Consider the following 20,288-nt stretch of genomic DNA (forward strand, 5'->3'; position numbering starts at 1 on the left):
AAATAAAATCACAGCTGAAAACGTGTTTGAGCATCTGTCCACACTTCCACTGCAGAGATGAAGACAGATTACTCATGACAAGCTCAAAAATACAGCCTTGTGCCAAATGTTGGACACACTTTTGATAGTGCTGGATATGGACCTTAGTCCTGAGCCATGCACACCCCTGTTTGCACCAGGTATTGGCCTTCACAGCTCTATTGGCCAGACGCCTCATTTTACTGAAGTGGAAACATGTTCTGCCCCCTTCACACAATACTGGCTTTTAGTGAGTGCCTACATGCCCCGCCCCCCCGTCCACTAGTTTGTTTTAACCCTTTCATGCACAGTGGTCGCTACAGTAGACAGTTCTTCTCCAGCTGTTCTCTTGTATATTCATGGGTTTGGTTGTTTCAGTTCCATATCAGCCAACACAGTGGACACTTATGCACCATCCCATAATACTCTAACATTCAGACCAGTACTGTAACTTTGCTGTTCTTGACAAACCTGATCTGCACTAACATGTTTGAGCAGAAATCAATTGCTACTTGTTATTAGACTGTAATTAACAGTTTTCTTAAACAATATATATTTTTTTGCATATTTTCTCCATGAAGTGAGTAATAAGTAGTATTAGAGTATGATAAAAGGTGAGAAAACATCAGATTAGCTGCATTATTTTTTTTTTTTTAATAGTTTTCACACAGTGTATCACTTTCTGATATTGCGTTTTAAATACATGTTTCTTTGCTTCAAAAATTAAACGCATGGTGTCCAACTGAGTGGACAATTTTATAACTCCATTAAAAAATAGGGTCATTAAAAACTTTCAATCATGTTTTTTTTTTTTTTTTTTTTCATGCCTAAAGAGGAATAAAAACACTCAGGAAAAAAATCTTGACCAAGGTCTTCATAATTCCTGCATCAAAGGGTTAATTACTTGTATTAATTTATTTTGTTTGTGAATCCAGAAGTCCTCCTGTGTTTTTTTCTCTTTTTCTGTGTTTTCTTTTTTTCTTTTCTTTTCTTTTATCTCTTAATAGTGGAATAGAAGTAATAATGGTTCATTATAGTTCATTCATAGAAGCGGTGGTGTACATTGTGTAAGACAACTTCCTGCTACCATTCAACTAGATTTCCTGGAAACATTATATTTGTCAGATATTGCTTTGTGTACAAAAAAAAAATCCAATTAGAAGATACATATATATATATATATATATATATATATATATATATATATATATATATATATATATGTATGTATACAGCCTTGAAAGCAGGAAATATCAAAGAAAATGTTTCTGAGAATTCTATTGTTTACAATACTATCTACACTAAAACACTGGCTTATATTCCTGTGGATAAATCCACTCCTCTAGTTGTGGGAACATTTCGCTATAGGAACTTGAATACACCAAGATATTAATAATATCCTGAATTGTTACCCCCCCCCCCCTCAAGTTTATCCCCAAAGACTTTTCCCTAATTGGAACAAAATGCAGTAGATTTTGATATTTTCATTTATTCATTTCCTGAGCCTGCTTCATCCTCACTAGGGTCACGGGGGATTTTGATATTTTGTTCAGTTGATTATGTTTCATATATAATTATAACTTTTGTAATTAGTATCAAACTGTTGTCTGATTCTTTATGTTTTTATTCAAATGGATAAGGTGTAAAAGAAGGCAAAGTTCTTCTGTCATTCCTTGATTCAACTTCTTGTAAAATGAGTGATGAAAGGTGAATTCTTTGATGTCAGAAAATATTACAATGTGATGTTTTGTGTTGCTATGCAACTGAGTAACTGTGGCATGGCTACCTCCTGTCCCTCCCCCTGGCAACTGCTAAGCAACGGATAGATAGATGGACAGACAGACAGACAGACAGACAGACACTATTATCGTAAAGATTTGCAATACAACCAAAGATGTTACAAGAATTTTCATATGACTTTCTATGGATATTTGTTATTAAAAATATCAAATTATTATTTATTTAAGTTTAAAATCAGATTTTGGTCTGGAGCAAAACTTGAAACTTTTTTTTTTTTTTTTTCACATTTGTAAAAGATGCAACAATGTCAAAACACCTCAGACTTTGTATATTCTGGATTTCACTGTGCTAGTTCTGTTTCAGTATAACTACTTTTATTCACATTTTCAATATGTGCATTAAAGCTGAAACAATTAATCAACTCGAATCAATTCTAAAAAAAAAAAATTCAATTACAATTTTCCTGAATCAGACAGTGGCAGCTGCTCGTCTTTCAGACAGGGGAAGCTCATTGTCGGCTTACATCAAAAAACAAAGTCAAGTTATTTAAACATAAATTCGTCCCTCCGTTCCTTTTTAAGAAAATGCTCAGTGACCTTATCGTACCAAGTAACCAAGAAAACGTTGAAATTATGTTAAATAGAAACAAATAAGTACAATGAGTGTGTTTTATTTACAGTGCAACAAATGAACAGTTAATTTGGTTTCTGTGATTTCACAGCAGAATGTGACGGTATTAAACTGAACTGTGTCAGTGAAGGAGCAGATCTGAAAACAGCTGTCAATCAAACGGGATTCAGCCTTTGGACTGATCCTCCAATCAGCACGTGGAAGCTCAGTGTCCAGCCCGGCCGAGCTCCACCCACAGCTCCATTCACCCCCAGAGACGCCGAGCATCTGGGGGCGAGACAACATCATGGCATTTATCCAATTACCGTCCAGTTTTGAGGCAATGAAAAACCAGTTCCACTCAGTCCCATTGAAGTGCATGGACATGAGCGTCTACGGACAAATGCACTGAGCAGAGATGGAGGAGAAAACACAGACACGGGAATGGAGGAGAAGTGAACAACATCCAGTCTGTTGATTTGTAATAAAGCTGATTCTGAACGAATTCGTCTGTGAGATGAACGTGTTCTAACACATTTATAGTCAGTGAAATGTCAACACAACTGAACAGATTTAACCATTTAATTTTCATAATTTTAGGGGAAGCCGGGCTTCCCTTGCAGTCTATGAGAAATCACCTCTGGAATCAAAGTGTTTTTGTATGACACCAGGATCAGCACGAACTTGTACCCTATGCTGCCTTCAGGTGCTATCAGAAAGATGATCCTTTCCACTTGTGAATTTGAAATTACAAGTGTGTTGTGTTCAAGTGCTTTTGATGTTGTTGTGAAATGAAAAATGGCTGACACACAGTTTATCGAGACCTAATACTTGGGTAAAACAGTTTTGGACGCGTTAATTCATCTGCTACAGCTTTTCTTTAGTTTTTTTTTTTTTGGCAAATTGTTTATGCTATAAATGTCTATAATCATCAGCTAACAGCAGCAGAATGTTAATAAAAGCACTGTTTATATTCATCATCAGCATGTCATTAATGAATCCGTCATTACTCTCCACCATGTTGAAAAATTCCAAGGTTTTTATCACTTCGGCAGCTCATGGATCAAATTTTTTTCCAGTTCTTCAGTCGAAAATATGACATAAGGGGGTGTTCATGTGCAATTTTCAAGTTCAAGCACTAGTTACAAAAATAATAATACTATTAATTAATTTAAAAAAAACAAACAAACAAAAAAAAAACCAAGAAACACCAAAAATTACAGTTTTTATCCATTTGGTAGAAGTGAGGAATATATTAGGTCAAGTGTAAATGTAAATATGTATATTAGAAACAGATTTACATTAAATTACAATCTGAATTTTTAAGAATTGTTAAATAAACTCAATAATTCATCTGTCTCTTTGCTGTTTTATTTATTTTCTCCAACCCCTGCTGTTTCTAGTTGTATTCTGTTTTCTTTTTTTTCTATATTTCTATAAAAATAAGGCACCATGGGCCTCAGAGTTTTGTCGTTTCTGTTTTCTGTGTGTGCTGTACATTTGGCAAAACTGACAAATAAAGCTGACTCTGACTTTGAAGTATTAGTGCTATAATGTAAACATGTTAATGCAGCTCAAACATTGTTTTCTCGGTCAGCCCTAGACTCGTCTGTCATGTGGAGCCTTTGGTAAACCCTGCTGACCCTGCCCTACAGTAAATGCCAGCTCTGCAGAACAGAATGCACATGTCCGTTTCCTTCTCATCTTTCCCTGAATCATCATGTGATCCTTTCTGGGGAAAAAAATCCTCCATGTCAGCTCTGCAGTTTGTGGGTGTATGTCACCTGTTGCGTTGTTGGTTCAAGCAGTGGTTTGTGTTTCTTTTTCAGTGTTGTGGCGCCGGTGTCTGGAGGTGTTTAGCTCTGTTGGAGAAGTTTGGATGAACCACTGACATAAGGTAAAGATTAGTTTCTCTCATTCTTGTCTTCTTAAAGTTATTTAGTCATTTTTTCATAGTAGATGATTTGTTTCATGACTTTTTTTGGTGGGAATTGTTTGCATTGACAGTTTTTTTTTTTCTTTTTTTGTTATTTTCACATTTGTACTGTTAATTTTGAGAATGTTTTTGCAATTTCCCTTGATTTTAGATTATATATCCACTTGTCCCATATGTCAGCCTTTATTTTTGGTTAATATTAGTGCTTTACTGATATTTTGCCACTGTTGGGAATAACGGCGTGATTATTTTCCAGTAACGGGTAATCTAATGAATTACTATTTGAAACGTTACAACGCCGTTACCGTTACCGTTACCGGCAGTGAAATGTGGCGTGTTACTTTGCACTGATGTCTAACAGCTGTTATCCATCCTGGCTTGCTCAGCCAGGCACTGGAGGTGTGATGTTTGTGGACGAGTCGAGTCTTTTGAACGGCTCTTTTCAGTGAACGATAAGAACCGATTTGTTGTGAGCCGTTCGTTCTTCTACTCAGATTACCCACACTGCCTTCATGCTTCACCTGTGTGTCCATGAGTCTGAGTTGTCCACGCTGCCTTCAGGTGAACCACTAATGCCATGTCCAAGTTTGAGTTGTCCGCAGCACACCCCATGCACTTGAACGCATCTATGTGCGCAGCTAATTTAGGGGAGGAGTTATCAGTGAGTCCGACTGACTGGACTGAAGACATTTACAGCTGCATCAGGGAGGAGCCACTGAAAAAAGTGGGGATGTGGGATTAACTGGAGGAGCATCTTCTACCTTTAAATGCAAATATGCACTCATGTGGTGGAAAAGCCGGGCTCTGGTGGACCCCAGCTGGGCTCTGGTGGACCCCAGCTGGGCTCTGGTGGACCCCAGCCTCACCACAGTTATGGTCTTCAGTACCTGTCTGCTGTTCTCTGTAAAACAGGCCCATGAAACACGCTCAAAAATCACTTTCCTTTAACACATTTGAAGGTTTTTCAAAAAAGTAACGTAATAATTACTTTCCCTGGTAACTAATTACATTTATGAAGGAGTAATTCTGTTACTAATTCAGTTACTTTTTTGGGAAAGTAACTAGTAACTAGCCCTGCAATGAACTGGCAACTTGTCCAGGGTGTGCCCCGCCTTCGCCCCTATGTAGCTGGGATAGGCTCCAAGCGACCCCCGTGACCCTAGTGAGGATAAAGCAGGTTCAGAAAATGAATGAACGAATGAACTAGTAACTATAACTAATTACTTTTTAAAAGTAATTTGCCCAACACTGCATTTTGTACAGCTTTATCTTACAACATATGAATGTATTGCGTTGTGGTTTTAACTCTTTACTGCCTTAATTTATTTACAGTTACAGAAAAAAAAATCATTATTTGTGTTGTTTCTGTGATGCAGATCTAAATTAGGTGATGATTGTTAATTTGAAAATAGCACCTACAATAACTATGATGCAAATTAGTGACATTAGGCGTAATTGTCCTGATAGTAACTGAACAAATTTTCCAATCTCGGGTAATCATATCATTTTATTGATGGTGCTATTGATCAGTTCCTTCAGTCAACAATCCAAACAAAACAAAAATGATCAAAAATGAGTACAATGTCATGTAATTATTAACACTGTTATAGAAACAGGATGTTGAAACTGAACCATGAACAGGATAATAGGATAGGATAATAGATAAACACGAAACATGTCATTAGCTTCATAGTATAACTGTCTAACTCATACATAAATGGACAAAAGTTTGTGGACATGTTGAATCCAGGTGTTTCTTTTCTAACAGGGGTCTGGGATACAAAACAACAATGACTAATGTCAGAATTTAGTTTTATATGATGGGGTCAATATCATATTGATTATTAATATTGGTGTTTAATCCTCATGAACAGGACATCTTACAGCTGTAGACATGATGTGTCTCAATATTTATGTCCATATAGTTTAGAAAGTTTAATGGTAGATTTTTCCTCCTCAGTGAGATGTGATGACAGTAGATGTTTAGACGTGGAAGAAAATTATTATGTACAGTCAGAGCAGGAAAAATATTTTAGAAATTTAGAGGAAGAACATTTAAAATAAGTCATGGATTTAAAAAAAAAAAAAAAAAAAAAAATAGGGCTGAGAGAAATTAAGTCAAACCATCTTTGAGGCATTTTGGAAGCAAAGACAATTTAAACCAAATGAATCAATGCAATGATATTTATCCCAATATAAAACTATATTATGATATTTGTCATTGTTGTTTTGTATCCCAAACCCCTGTTAGAAAAGAAACACCTGGATTCAATATGTCCACATACTTTTGTCCATATTGTGTAAGAGTTAGGCAATAATGCTATGAGGCTAATGATATGTCCATTCAAAAAGAGCATTGAGTATATTGAGGTGAATTCACAACAATAGTCTACAAAGAGTTAAATCATTACCAGTCACCTCTATCATGCACTGTACAAAAAAAAAAAAAAAAAAAAAAAAACGTAAAAAAATGGCAATATTCTGGCAGCAGGGGTGCCGAAAAAATACTGTGAAATAACGGAAAATAACCATCTCATAAAAATACAGTAATTTTCCATAATTAAAATACAGTTTTTTGCCCTAACTTTACATGAGATTTTGCATATTTTTTGACTTTTTAATGTTTAATAAAGAATATTTACATGTATTAAAACAATCAAATTACCTATAAATATAGATATACATAATTTTCAATGAGACTCAGTTGTACAATCCACTGATAAAAACTGTATTTGGACAGTTTATCAGTGCTTATACATGTCATACATCCACAAAAATACATTTATTCAACATTTTTGTGGTGAAACCTGCCGTAATTACACAAGATATTTGTCAGTTAACAAACAAGTCTGGTTAAACTTACCGAACAAATACTTCTTTTATGGTTAAATGTCAGTAATTTTATCTCATTTTATTATTATTATTATTTTTTTTTTACTGTATTAAAATTTAAATTAACAGTTTAATCTCATAAATACAAAAGAAATATTTGTGAAATTATGATACATTTGGAAATGTATTTTAACTGTATTTTTCTGTGAAAACAGAAAAGAATTATTTTTTTAAAAATTGCATTTTTTTGGCTATTCAGTTACAGTTTTTTCATGTTATTTTACATTTGACATGTAAAATCACACTGTTTTTGTCATTTCACTGATATTTTCCTGTATCTTAAAAATACAGGAAAAATCTGTAAAATAAACAGTGAAAATTCTGTTAAATTACAGATTTTTTTTTACAGTGTGTACTGATGTAAATGTGAAGGGAATCAGATGTCGTCTTCTGGCCAGGCTCAAGATCAGCCAAACGTGGCCCTTCTCTCTCTCTTATTACCCTTCTATCTGCTTTATTAGCATAGACTCATTTGTTTCCTATTAATTAAGCATTAATGTCAACTCACTAATGAAGGAAAGGTCAAGGCACTGGGAAAGATGTGTACCCAGAGGAGATATGGAGATGTTTTTTCTAAATGGTGAATGGTAAAATATGTCTCCTATGTGGTGTGTGCCGTGTGCAGACGTGCTGAGTGGATGGGTGATGGGTGATGGGTGATGGGTGATGGGTGTGCTTGTTCAAAGGCTGCACAGAGCTAGGGATGTAACGATATGAAAATTTCATATCACAGTTATTGTGACCAAAATTATCACGGTTATCGTTATTATCGTGGTATTGTGCTCAAAATATTCAGAAAGTACTTATACACAACCTGAAATAATTTAACATAGTTGTATTTTAAAAAATAAATAAATAAATAAAATAACTGGCACACTGCACTTTCTGTTGCAGAAACATTCAAATATTAACCCTTAGTGGTCTGAGCCTGTTTTGTCCGTTTTTTCAGTCCTTTTGATTTTGCCTTTATATACTATATAAACAAATGTTTACTATACCCATGTTTGGGATCTTTTTTTTTTTTTTTTTTTTTTTCAGCACAACTTCATTTATTTCATCTGTCTATTATTTTTTCACTTTCACCTACTATATCAACATAAAAATTTATAAAATACAATTTGAAAAATTTATATAACTTATTGCATAAATAACACATTGATGCTTAACGAACTTTTTTCAAGACTTTAACCCTTTCATGCATAGTGGTCACTGCAGTGGACAGCTATTCTATGGCTGTTCTATTGTTTATTCATGGGTTTTGTTGTTTTAGTTCCATATCAGCCAACATAGTGGACGCTTATGCATCATCCCAAACATTGCAATTTATACAGTTACTGTAACTTTGCTGTTCTTGATAAACCTGACATGCAAACATGTTTTAGTGTAAATTAGTTGCTAATTGTTATTAGACTGTGATTAACAAACAAAAGTTTTGTTGTTTTTTTTTTTTGCATATCCTCCTGAAACCCAGCAATGCATTTTGTCCTCAGTAGGGGGCAAAAGTTTGACAGTTTAACTTAAAAAATGCTGTCCGTTGCAAAGGACATTCCATTAAAAAAATCAATCAATAAAAAAAAAAAAATTAAAAATGTATCTGAAAAAAACTGTTGCATTATGTAGTTTCCAATCAAGACAATTTTGTAATGTAAAAAAGCTAAAACTGTCCATTTCCTGGGTCTCAGGAGGATATTATCTTCATGAAATGAGTAATAACTAATATTAGAGTATGATAAAATGCAATTTAGCAAATACGAGGGCTGTTCAATAAGTTCATGGCCTCACCCAGAAATACTGGTTGTTATAATACAGGATGTTACATTCTTTCGTGATGGGATAGTGATGCTTGAACATCGATGGACCAAGTGCATTGCTGTAAATGGAGATTATATTGAAAAATAAAATATAAATTATCAGTCTGTGTTTTTCTGTTCTGGGTGAGGCCATGAACTTATTGAACAGCCCTCGTAGCGGCATTAAAAATGTTTTTATTTCATAGTTTTCACACAGTATATCACTTTCTGATGATTTTTAAATAAATGTTTCTTTGCTTCAAAACTTAAATACATGGTGTCCAGCTGAGTGGACATTTTTGTAACTCCATGAAAAATTGGTTCATAAAAAAAAAAAAAAAAAAATCAATTGCATTGTTTTTTTCATGCCAAAAGAGGAACAAAAAATATTGACTAAGGTTCTCATAATTCATGCGTGACAGGGTTAAAAGTGAATATTGGTTCCAAATATTAGGTATAGAAAATTAAAATTGTAATAAATTAAAACTATACTCAAATATTTGACATTAAAGCAGATCTTTACGTCAGCGTTTTTCCCCTAAAAATGCGATAATCAAACACGGTTATCATGCTAATTAGAATTTTAACGGTAATACTAACTGTCTGGAATTTTACGGCGGTTTTATCGTTATGCCGGTAATCGTTACGTCCCTACACAGAGCTATGGGGCTGTGCTTCTTCGCAGGGTTTCCTTCTACCTCCCACACTGTCGTCCTCACAGTCTCTCTCTCTGGTTCTGAACTCGGCGTTGAACCTGTGGCACTGAGTCCTGGCCTGAGAACAGCACGGCTCCCCTTCTTCCCCACACCTCCGCACCCTCATTATCGGCCACCATCTGCCCGACCTTAGCCTCACATCAGTCCTTTCCACCCGGCGAGCCCATCAACACTCCCCCTCTCACTCTCTGCTGTCACCTTGGCTCACAATCCCGCCACAGCTGCCATCTCTCTCCGAGTTACGCATTTGTCCTCATCGGCCATGTTTATGCTCCGTAATCCTTCTGTGTTGAGTCCGTCTTACAAGAACAAGCTGTATGTAAGCCACTCCAGCGGAAACACTCATCCCCAAAGTCTTCTTATGATGTTTTGTCGACACAAGGGTTTCTGCGGGTTCTAAGTGAGGGATAATGTGCAGTGAGTCGGTCATTATTGTGACACCCTGACAGGATTCCAACGCGAAGGGGAGGGGTCCACGATAACCTTGAAGTCGTCCATTTTAGAATAAAAAACAATTTAATGTAGATTATCCCACTTATACACTGCAAAAATCTAAACCTTACCAAGTGTATTTTACTCATTTCTAGTCCAAATATCTCATCACACTTAACCCTTTCATGCACAGTGGTCACTCCAGTGGACAGTTCTTCCACAGCTGTTCTCTTTTGGTTGTTTCAGTTCCATATCAGCCAACACAGTGGACACTTATGCATCATCCCAAACACTGACATTCAGACCATTACTGTAACTTTGCTGCTCTTGATAAACCTGATCTGCACTAACATGTTTGAGTTTAAATCAATTACTAGTCGTTATTAGACTGTAATTAACAGTTTTCTTAAACAAAAAGGGTTTTTTTTGCATATCATTTCCATAAGGTAGGTAATAACTAGTATTAAAGTATGTTGAAATATGAGAAAACATCAGATTAGCTGCATGAAAATTGTTTTTATTTCATAGTTTTCACACAGTACATCACTTTCTGATATTGCATTTTCAATACATGTTTCTTTGCTTCAGAATTTAAACGCATGGTGTCCAGCTGAGTGGACATTTTTGTAACTCCATAAAAAATAGGTTCATTAAAAAAAAAAAATCAATTGCATTTTTTTATGCCTAAAGAGGAATAAAAACACTCAGGAAAAAAAAAAAAAGACTAAGGTTCTCATAATTCATGCATCAAAGGGTTAAAATAAAACATAATCACCTAAAGAGTAACTATTCAGTGAGATATAAGAATGTATTTTTAGACAACAGATCTGGAAAATCTTATTTCAAGAAATCTTGGTAATGAAAATGATCTTGGTAAGATTTCTTGAAATAAGATTTTCCAGATCTATTGTTTAAAAATCAGTTCTTATATCTCACTGAATAGTTACTCTTTAGGTGATTCTGTCTTATTTTAAATGTGATGAGATATTTGGACTAGAAATGAAAAAAATACACTCTGTAAGATTTAGATTTTTACAATGTAAGACAAGAATTAGCTAAAGAAAAGTTTAAACTTATTCTATTTATGCACCTTACACTCAATAATTGCACATATTTCATACTGTTCATTTCTGACAGTCTTGCACATTTAACATATTATGTATCTCAGTTTTGTACATGTTACATAACATTCTATCTCTGACAGTTTGCACAGTTACTCATACACTACACATTTATGTAAATATATGTTTTTTCTTAGTGACAATAGTTTTACATATATATATATATATATATATATATATATATATATATATATATATATATATATATATATTTATTATTTATTTTTTAAATTGTTTTTTTTATTTTTTTTTAATGTTTATTCTCTTTTGCATGCCATCCTTAACCTCCTCAGACCCAGCTATGGGTTTTCTGTCCACCTTTGTGGACAAGAGTTTCACAACTTTATACAAAAAAACAAAAACAAAAGAAAACTGTCCACCACAAAGGACATGCCATAAAAACTGTAAAAACTTCACCTGAAAAAAATGTTGCATCATGATGTTTCCAATATAGGCACTTATTTAATAAAAAACAAAAAAAAAGCTTGTACTTTTCTGACATTTCCTGGGTCTTAAGAGGTTAAATGCTGCTTTGTTTTAATGCCTTACTTAAATCATGCTATTTCTTTTTTTTCTACATTTTAAATCCTCTTGGCATTCAGTGTAGACGGCAAAGATTCAGAAGATGGCAAAAACGTGAATTTTGAATCTACTGAAATATAATGGCAGTGGTCCATTATTTACAACATAAAAGTAGAGTTGAAAAATTTATTCGATTGAAATTGATTTAAAAAAAAATAATAATTACAATTTTCCTGAATTGAAGCTTCATTTCCTTAATTTCTCTGTTGTTAATATTAGTTCCACTGTTGTTTCACACGGACACTTATTGTGATGCACATGGCAGCAGGATCAACACAAACAACTCAAGAGACGAGGATAAAAAGGCAAAAAAATGTCTATATGTTGACTTTTGTCCATTGGAACCATCACTTACTCCTTTAACCTTTGAAGCTTTAACCCAAACATTCTAAATCTGAGTGTGTGTTTGTTTCAGTTGGATGTTAGTTCCATGTTCAGTTGGTAGAAGTTCGTCAGTTGGATCCAAATGTGTTTCAGACTGAGCTGTCAGACTGTTTATAGATGTCACTGGACTGGTTTGTTATTATATCTATAGATATTTTTATATATACTTTTATACTGTTGTTTTATTTCTATACAGATATTTTTTTCTATGTCTTTTTACGTTTATACTTATTGTGGTTGTTGTCTCAGCTGGTTCTGGAATAAAGGATAAGTTTGTCGTTTTCAGACATGTCTGTTTCACGTTTTTACTACTTATTTAGCTCATTCAAATAATCATTTAATCAAATCAAATGGAAGAAATGATGGCTAGATTAATCAATTACAAACATAACACTGGGTTACAAAAAAATGTTTTTTGCAAGTTGTCTAGGTTTTTTCAACTGAATTAGGACCATTTTGCACCGCTACATCCAAAAATGACATCTGTTTTTCTCAATTAGATCAGGTTTTTTTTGCCAATTTGATTTTGAAAAATTTGATCTTCTCACAAAATATAATAATTAACACCCAAATAAGATTGGTAAGCACACTTTATGAAACTTGTGACTTGATTCCTGTTAGGCACAATGGTGTATTCACCGCAGATGTAGCAGAATACGTCAGGTTTATTTTTGCAAGATCTTCTAGTCGAAGCCATTTCATTCACCTGTAATATTAAAAAAAAACAATCATAACTTGGCAAAAGTAAAATCTTCAGAACTCGTTTATTGCAAGAAATATGAAAGAATTTTGTATCATATGATGTGAAAATGCCCATAAATGTAAGCAAAAATGTTAAAAAGCCAATATGTAGCATAGTTCAGAAAGTTGACCTGATTGAGCAAAATTCATGTGATTTTTGGATTCAGCACCAAAATGATCCTAAATCAGCTCAAAAAACTTAATAAATTTGTTGCTGACCAGTGTAATCGACAGCTGCAGCTCTAGTCAAGATGGTGTTTGGATCTGCGGCAATAGTCTAAGTCTGTAAAACATAAATTGGAATTAAAACCTAAATAAATTCATTTACTTTGCAAGTAATTCTTGATTTTCACTTTCTTTCAGACTTTTCTGTTTTTGTCAGTATGGATATGAAGTCGCTTTTATGGATTTTGTAGAAGTTTCTCTCAGTTCGTGAGCTAATGTGACATAAAGTTCACAAGTAAAAGTATGAATTTCTTGTTGGTGGAGTCAGTAAGAAAACTCCCTAAAACTTTCTCCAAATGTTCTTTCATAAGTTTGTAGTACCTCCATTTATAATAGACAACGAAAAATCAGAGTTAACCCCGAGCACTTCTTTCCAAAGAACATAAAAGTCAAATGTAGAGCGTGTGAGCCTGTGTAAGCTACTACTGACCGAAGTTCTTGGTGTCAGGAGTGTTGATAGCGCAGGCAGTTTCGCTATCAGGCCTGTCTTTCTGTCTTGGTGTTGTCTGAGACTTTGTCTGCCCAGAGAGCTTACAGGCAGAGCAGAGAGAGAATGGTGGGCTGCAGCAGCTCGTCTTGACAGATAAACAGGATTTTGTGTCTGGAAAGCCGAAGATTGTCAGCTCCAATCTCCTGAGAGAATTACAACCGGCAGTCAATGCTGGGACACTGGCACGACAGACAGAGCATCAGACCCTGTGTACCGATGTGTGGGAGATGCTGACGCCTTCATCACGATAGCGCCGCATGGTTTATTCATGGCCGACGGAGCCGCGAGCTTCTGAGAGCTTCTCTGTTTCTAAGCGGTGGAAGAGCCTCCTGCGTAAACATGTAATGAAAGAAAATGTCACCAGGTTTGTGTAAAAGCATAATTACTGTAGTTTGAATGTAAGAGACGGGACACTGAGCGGGAGTTTTATGATTTATGAGCTTTTATATTTTCATCTGAAGATGGTCTACAGCAGCACAGATGTGTCTTTAAAATATGTGTTTCATTAGAGTATTTTGTAGTTTAGATTTATAACTTTTTATAGTGTTTTGGGGCAGATTTAATATGTAATATGCAATTAATTGGCCTGTAACGGTACACAAAATTTTTGTTTCGGTATGTTTTCGGTTTTGAAAGCCACGGTTTGTTTTTTTTTTGGTTCAGTACGGGAAGAAAGAAAAGCCCTCAAAATGTCTTTAATGCATTTATTATGAATTTTTGAACATTTTTCCCCCAATTTTTGGAGTCAATAGAAAATAGAAAAAACAGGAATAATATAATTCTGCTGCTATAAATCAAATAGAAACTAAAATGAATAAAATATTACTAAATGTATTTTAAACATTAGTATTGCACTTTTCCCTGAAAGGTAGTTTTGAACAAACAACAAAAATCAAATCCCAGTTCTGTCAGTTCACATTCTGCATTAAAATAACAACAAAATTCCACATAAAGTGCAACATTAACAAGAGGACAAACTGGTATTCTGTTTAAACAAACTGAAGAGCAACACTGATAACAAAGTTAACCAAATTATTTATTTTAGGACAGAGAACAAACTGTTTAAGTGATTTGTCAAAAAATAAAAACGGGGGATTATTTATCTATTTATTTTTTTTGTCTTTTTTTTTTTTTTTACCTGAACTCATAGTGATCCCAAACTGGACTGGACTGATGGTGGAGGGTCTTCAGTCTCTTCCTTCCAGGTTCACATCATATTTGTTGTTTTTTTTAACCTTATATCAGCTGCTTTTTCATATTCCAGGTCAGTGTGCGCTCCTTCAGTATGTCCGTGTGGAACTTGCGCGGATTTAAAGTTTCGCATCGGCCAACATCTTCAGTTCCTTTTTCTTTTTCCTCATCATACTGTGCCGTTTGGGTACAGCTGTGTACCGAACCCAACAGGTGCGTACCTAAACGGTTCAGTTTGGTATGTGTACCGTTACAGGCCTAGTAATTAAAGGTGTATCCACACCTGGAAAGTCCTTTGGTCCGCTCATTTGATTTGGATTGAATGCTGACTTAATTCTGTTGTTTGGGTCGGATCGCATTCTCATTGCACTTTTTGCTAGCGGACCAGAATTCATAAACAGAAGCACGCATGTGACGAACTGCGCCGGCATTGGACAGAAAAGTTGGGGGCGGGGTCAATCAGAGATGGCAGGTGTTGATGAAAATAAATGTGGAGGTCATACACGCAGTTATCGTTTTCGGAATATGTATATTCACAAATTTACAAAAATAATGTTAACTGTTAAGAACAGCTCATTTGGAGCCAGTTCGGTAATATGGACATCTGACCACAGGTCAGTGAGACATTCAGTGTCCTCATTGGTCCACGTCTGTCCACGGCTCGTGGCTGCTGCTGTTAGCTCTGATGACCCATGAGGCTCAGCTACTTCCAAATGTTCTAAGTGTTGTTGTTTTTTAAATGTATTTTTTAACTTTGCATTAGAATGGGAAAAAAGCATATGTAACAAAATATTGTCTGACTTTTTGAGTCTTTATTCTACTCACATAAAAATGATTAGTGATTACATGATTACTTGCAGCTCATATTCCCCTGTAGAATGTTTTACCCCACCCCTAATAACCCCACTGGTAATCCCTGCCAGTCGTGTCAGTCTTGTGCCACTGAAATAGTCACATAAGTCATTTTCAGTCTTATCAGGCTAATATTCTGATTATTAGAGCTCTGCGAGGGTGTGTGTGTGTGTGTGTGTGTGTGTGTTTGTGTGTGTGTGTGCCTGTTGAGCCGCATTATGTAATAAATTCCTATTATGTAATAAAAGTTCAAAATGTAATAAGAATGTCACGTCATCTTGTAATAAAGCCGCATTATGTAATAAACTGACACATTTTGTAATAAACTACGTCAACGCATTATATAGTAAATTTTTTCACATTATGTTAATATTATTTTTTTTTTAAATGTAATAACATGGTTCATTATGTAATAACAATCCAAGTTAATATAATTTCAGAGCAATTTAGAACAAATTAGTCACAGGAGGTACAGGTAATGTAATCAGAACTTTAACCACACAGTTTACAGATTAATTTAGCACATTGTTATTCTATTGCCGTGTCAGTTGTGTCTGATACAGTATCTTATGATCTTGGAAATGAACCATGTTATTACATTTTCCTGAAAATAAAAATGTATCAAATGCATTTTGTAATAAATTTCTCAAATTGTAATAATTTACTACATAATGCAAAAAAATGTACTATATAATGCATTGAGGTAGTTTATTACAAAATGCGTCAGTTTATTACATAATGCGGCTTTATTACAAGATGACGTAACATTCTTATTACATTTTGAACTTTTATTACACAATGGGAATTTATTACACAATGCGGCTCAACAGTGCCTCTATTCCTGCACCTACGAGCATTTTATGAGCAAACATTTGTGGTTAGCAACAAAATACTGTTTGATATATGTGTGTCTTTCTCTTAGTGGCAGTGAGTGAACAAAGAACATAATTACATAACAAGTGTGAACTTTTACAAATTGCACTCAAAGCTGGTACTGTTCTCTCCGAGTCCAGCTTTTGACCTTTTCATTCAGAATGAAACCCCAGAGTTCACATTGTTGTCTTTGCTAAATGCCAGCAGTTAGTGTCTCCAAAGCGATACCAGCGGTTTAAGCATGTGGGCTGGGTACAAGCCACCGCCACTCTGCCATCGAGTACTTCAACCGGCCTGGTGGGTTTTTTTGTGTTTTTTTTTTTTTTTTTTTTGTAAAGGGGTTGTCAGTGCTCTCTAAATCAATTGAAATGAGTTGGCTGCGAGCCCCCTTTGGCGTTGAGCGGCATTACCCAGAGATAAGGGAGCTCAGACGTGACGAGTCATATTAACCGACCGGCTCGGCTGCTGATTGGACGGCTGCTGCTCTGCTCGCCTGCAGGAGGGAACCCAGTGTCTAATTGAACAGTCTGCCTTTCTGTTGACAACACTAGAATTTCTTCATATCGCCAAGGAAAAACGCTCGTCTTGTTTTTTGTGCAGAGGTTGGGAGGACTGAGTTCTCCATCACATCAAAGGCGACGTTGAATTTACTGCACGGAAAGGTTTGAGGGGAAAAGGGTCCGTGTAATGGAAGGGGGATGTGGACAGGGTTAAGTGGATCAATATCCATTTCTTAGGCCTATCCACATCCCAGATGTTAATCCAATTCTGGAGGAGGGTGAACAAAAAAGAGAAGATGAATTACATCACATGTCAAGGGGAGCATGAGTGAATGATTCAGCATCCGAAGTGTGGAAGGACATTTATGGGATTGTGACTGTTAACGGTACGAAGGCGGGGCTTAAATAAATGTTACTGTGTTACTTAATACTAATTTACATTTGCACTGTGTAGTCATTGCAGTCCTGTATAATGTGCGTTTACTTTATATGGACATTAAATATACACTGCAAAAAAGGAATATTTGACGTAGATAAACTGACGTGAATTTGGAATATTTACCTTGAAAGATCATTTTTTTAGATTTGTTTATGTATTGAGACTTTTTCCTGTAAAGATTATTTGACTTGTTCCAACAGTTTTCATCTTGAGTTACACCACTTAGATATTACAACCAATTTTAAGCAATATTTATAACAAAACAAGCTCCACTGTCGGGAAATCAGTATGACAGACACAGGAACTGTTTGCCTTCAAGAAATTTGTACTTGTTTTATGCAGTTTTGCTGATACTTATCTATACATATCTATTGAGTCATTACATAAGGAACTTCATAAGGAACAACCCGGTGCCAGATCCCCCTGGCCTGTTCGATGGCCACGTCTAGGGATGGGAATCAATAAGAATTTAGCGATTCTGATTCCATTATCGATTTTGCTTATTTCCACCCATTCTCATTGGGTGAGGGAATAAAGGAACACTAACGGGTGTGTTTGCATCAACTGTCTTTTATATTTCCATCTCTGCACAGAAAATATAACATATACAGTATGAACAAATAATAAGAACAGATGAAGCCGGGCCTGGTTTGGGGCTGGGGGGGGTACAGTGAAAGCGAAACTAAAGATGCTTTACTATTTCCTCTTTTGCCGCATTTCCACTACGTTGAACCAGTTCAACTCTGCCCGTCTCCCGTTGTAGTGCACCTCATTTCCTTTCCCCTACCTTCAGAAACTTGTATTTGAGGAGGTACGACGTTTGTTGCCCACATCGGAACCGGAACTGGGCCCGGATGACGGCCTGGTGTTCACTCTGTCGCTAAATTCACAAGTGCCGCTAAGTAGTGAATCAGATGAATCCCATGCTGTGGACAAATGTTTGAGCAGATTGGAGGGATTCCACCCTTTTGAACAAATGGAAGCTTTGACAGTGTCCCAGTGGACCTGGTGTCGTCTTTTTGGACCGTTTCTGCCTCAACGCCATGTTGGTTCCGTTCTGACCAAAACAATGCAGCGTACGCGTGACGTCATCGCGCATGCGCAACGAAGGTGGAATCGATAAGCAGAATCGTTAAGCAGGAAGGCAAACGATTCCAAGGAATTAAGCTACTGGGAAGCGGTTCTAAAAAAGAACCGGTTCTCCATTCCCATCCCTAGCCACATCTGGCCCGTACACACAGACACACACACACACACACACACACACACACACACACACCACACAGGAGGAACAAATCACAAGATCAAAGTTATAATAAGGTGACAACACTGTTCTACAATCTGTGCTCAGTCTTACATACATAAGATGAATCAGAAAACACATGACCACAGTGCTGGTTAGCTCATGTTTTCAACAGGGTGTCCCAAAAAAATGTACATCATGAGATGTCCATATCGAAGTGACTACATGGTCAGGAGAAATTATACTTCATAGGATTGATTTCAGACATAAAATGTTTTATTCTACAAATTTCAAACAAAAAATTCTGGGGGATGTTAATTTTATAATGTTCCAAAGTTATTGCAAATGTCCAATGTGTGCGCCGTTCGTGACTCGGCACACAAGTCGGTAGTGGAGTTCCTTTCCGACACAAACAGCCTTCCTCTTTAAACTTCTTATGCCACGTCCAAATCTGCTTTCCTGTTGGCGCTTGTTTATGAAATCTTCTAACAAATTCACGTTGGGCATTTACATTTGACTGAGTTTGAGCGTACTTCACACAGAACACCTTTTCTGTCACAGTCAACGGCATTTCTATTCCTGAAAGCAGAACAATAAAAATGATTGCACTTTTTTGAGCAAAAAGAACAAACAAATTTTAAACAAATTATTTGGTGATGAAATGATGTCAAAATTTTTGGGACACCCTGTATATGATGGTGTGTTCTTCCACATATGTGTTGGTTTATGTCCATTTATAAATGTTCCACTAGATAAAACCTGTAAAGTGAGTGTATTGTCATGTGTAGACAGTGTTTTGAAGTAGATCTGGTAGATCTGAGACAAACATTCCTTTTAAATAAAACCCATTCACACATTAATTCTCAAAATTTCACATTTCAGCCCAAGACTGTATCTGTGAAACTATAACCAACCAGCACTTTGGACTGAATTTTTCTGTTAGGGACTCAAATTTGGTAAAGTTTAACTACTTTTATTTTGGAAGCATTTTACTTTTAGACTTGTGTAACAGTAGTAGTAGTTGTAACAATATTAGCAATAAGTAGTATAATGCGTTTCAACTACGTGGTATCGGCTCGACTCGACTCAATTCAACTCGGCCTTTTTGCGTTTCCATTATGAAAAAGGACCTGGAATCTGGTACCCGCTACTAGTTTTTTGGTTTCACCTCCACTGAGGTTCCAGGACTGGGGACCAGACACTAAAAGGTGACGTGTAAACACTGCAGACCACTGATTGGTCAGAGAGTCGTCTCTGTGACCCGCTGTTTTACAAAAACAGATGTGGAAGTTTACAGTAAATATAGCGGTAGGTTAACCCTTTCATGCACAGTGGTCACTACAGTGGACAGTTATTCTCCAGCTGTTCTCTTGTATATTCATGGATTTTATTGTTTTAGTTCCATATCAGCCAACACAGTGGACACGTATGCATCATCCATTAAACTGACATTCATACCATTACTGTAACTTTCCTGTTCTTAATGAACCTGATCTGCAGTAACATGTTAGTAT

General features: G+C 35.8%; 1 protein-coding gene across 1 annotated transcript in view; it reads left to right on the forward strand.

Annotated features, from left to right (window-relative positions):
- Positions 1 to 20,288, forward strand: part of mgat4c (mgat4 family member C) — a 403,556-nt gene that overhangs the window by 300,481 nt on the left and 82,787 nt on the right. The window contains exon 5 of the mRNA XM_030137383.1: positions 4,197 to 4,264. The gene's annotated coding sequence lies outside the window, so the exon portion shown is untranslated. The remainder of the gene's footprint in view (positions 1 to 4,196; positions 4,265 to 20,288) is intronic.

Source organism: Sphaeramia orbicularis, chromosome 6 (genome assembly GCF_902148855.1).
Source record: "Sphaeramia orbicularis chromosome 6, fSphaOr1.1, whole genome shotgun sequence".
NCBI lineage: Eukaryota > Metazoa > Chordata > Actinopteri > Kurtiformes > Apogonidae > Sphaeramia > Sphaeramia orbicularis.